This window comes from Schistocerca cancellata, unplaced genomic scaffold (assembly GCF_023864275.1).
Source record: "Schistocerca cancellata isolate TAMUIC-IGC-003103 unplaced genomic scaffold, iqSchCanc2.1 HiC_scaffold_975, whole genome shotgun sequence".
Taxonomy (NCBI): Eukaryota; Metazoa; Arthropoda; class Insecta; order Orthoptera; family Acrididae; genus Schistocerca; species Schistocerca cancellata.
The window spans coordinates 30,001-32,500 of NW_026046983.1; positions in this window are offsets into that span (position 1 = coordinate 30,001).

A 2,500-nucleotide genomic window follows, 5' to 3' on the forward strand; every position below is an offset into this window, starting at 1 on the left:
TAACCAGACCGGGAGGTCCAATCATAAAACAGAATACCCCACTCGTCCGACAACCACAATTGCTCAGAGAAGCCACCAACACCCACACATGTCCTACACAGGGGTGCACCCATCACCACCACACTGCCTCGTCTTACAGCACAAACACACTGGCAGGAATGAAACACACAGGTCTGCCGCAACCACAGACACGGCTCGCCCCCTCTCACTGGCGAAAAGCGCATCCCGACGTGACATAACTCCTTTGACACACTGACGCTGCCTCGGGCATCCACGTCCTACGGTCGATATCAACGAACCTCCCCCCCCCCCTCCCCCCACAACACGCCATCCCATACCACATTGTGTACCGTACCCAAACCTAACGTGTACTGTACTACAACGCAATGTGTACCATAACACAACCCAGTTTGTACCTTAACCTAACCTATGTCACCTTAACCTAACCTATGTCACCTTAACCTAACCTATGTCACCTTAACCTAACCTATGTCACCTTAACCTAACCTATGTCACCTTAACCTAACCTATGTCACCTTAACCTAACCTATGTCACCTTAACCTAACCTATGTCACCTTAACCTAACCCATCTTGCACCTTAACCTAACCCATCTTGCACCTTAACCTAACCCATCTTGCACCTTAACCTAACCCATCTTGCACCTTAACCTAACCCATCTTGCACCTTAACCTAACCTATGTTGCACCTTAACCTAACCTGTGTTGCACCTTAACCTACCTCAATTTGCACCGCAATGTAACGCAATTTGCACCGCAATGTAACGCAATTTGCACCGCAATGTAACGCAATTTGCACCGCAATGTAACGCAATTTGCACCGCAATGTAACGCAATTTGCACCGCAATGTAACGCAATTTGCACCGCAATGTAACGCAATTTGCACCGCAATGTAACGCAATTTGCACCGCAATGTAACGCAATTTGCACCGCAATGTAACGCAATTTGCACCGCAATGTAACGCAATTTGCACCGCAATGTAACTCAATTTGCACCGCAATGTAACTCAATTTGCACCGCAATGTAACTCAATTTGCACCGCAATGTAACTCAATTTGCACCGCAATGTAACTCAATTTGCACCGCAATGTAACTCAATTTGCACCGCAATGTAACTCAATTTGCACCGCAATGTAACTCAATTTGCACCGCAATGTAATGCAATTTGCACCGCAATGTAATGCAATTTGTACCGCAATCTACCCCCACATTGTGCCTTAACCTAACCCACATTGTGCCTTAACCTAACCCACATTGTGCCTTAACCTAACCCACGTTGTGCCTTAACCTAACCCACGTTGTGCCTTAACCTAACCCACGTTGTGCCTTAACCTAACCCAAGTTGTGCCTTAACCTAACCCAAGTTGTGCCTTAACCTAACCCAAGTTGTGCCTTAACCTAACCCAAGTTGTGCCTTAACCTAACCCAAGTTGTGCCTTAACCTAACCCAAGTTGTGCCTTAACCTAACCCAAGTTGTGCCTTAACCTAACCCAAGTTGTGCCTTAACCTAACCCAAGTTGTGCCTTAACCTAACCCAAGTTGTGCCTTAACCTAACCCAAGTTGTGCCTTAACCTAACCCAAGTTGTGCCTTAACCTAACCCAAGTTGTGCCTTACCCTGCTCTGTAATTGGCATATGACACGTTACATTAATGTATTGTCCAACCGCAACCCGCTCAGAATGTTGTGTACACAGCTACGTGTCATCTCCCCATAACAGCTGCATTGCAGTGTGGTACGCCATAGAGACGTGTGGGAGTAATGGACGCAGTGGATGGCGATCAGCATGAGCCGTCTGTTCATGTAGTGGCGCGTGTATGCAGACGTAGTAGTCTCTTCTCACACAATGTGATAGCACGGTGCCCCGCGTTCCACATCTGCGACATGCTACAGAGGCCGGTTGACAGTTGGTCGCGCAATGGACATCGCATACGTACGGGGGCACCTTCCACGTGCCCTCTAGTCGGGCACATTTTGTTGCGTGGATGTGAGCGGATGTAGTGTGTCTTGACACCTGACAGGCAGGCATGCAATAATAGTTGACTTTGCAAACGGGGATGGACGTGTACGTTTACTGGTGACGTTACGCAAATGAACAACTGGTAACCCGTTGTGGTGCGGTTGTCCTTGCTGGAGGTACATCTGTGAGGGCAACGATCGGTACAGCTACGAAGCGGTCCCCACCATACCAACGAACGTGAATGTGAATCTGGGTGTGAAGCGATACGCGGCTGTGGGTGGGTGGGACTGTCCCCGGCCGGTGAGGGGGGGCCGCCCGGCGTGCTGGCCGCGCGGTGCGTGGGCGCACGCGCTACAGCCGGCTGGTGGGGGCGCCCAGTGGCAGGCGCGCCGGCCGACGGACGCGGCAGGCGGCGCAGCTGCGCGCCGGGGCACCCTGCGCGCGGCGCCGTGCAGCCAAAGTGGGTCCTCGCCGGCCCGGTGCGAAGCGCGGTGGACATCTGCAGTGTGCTGGTCCGAT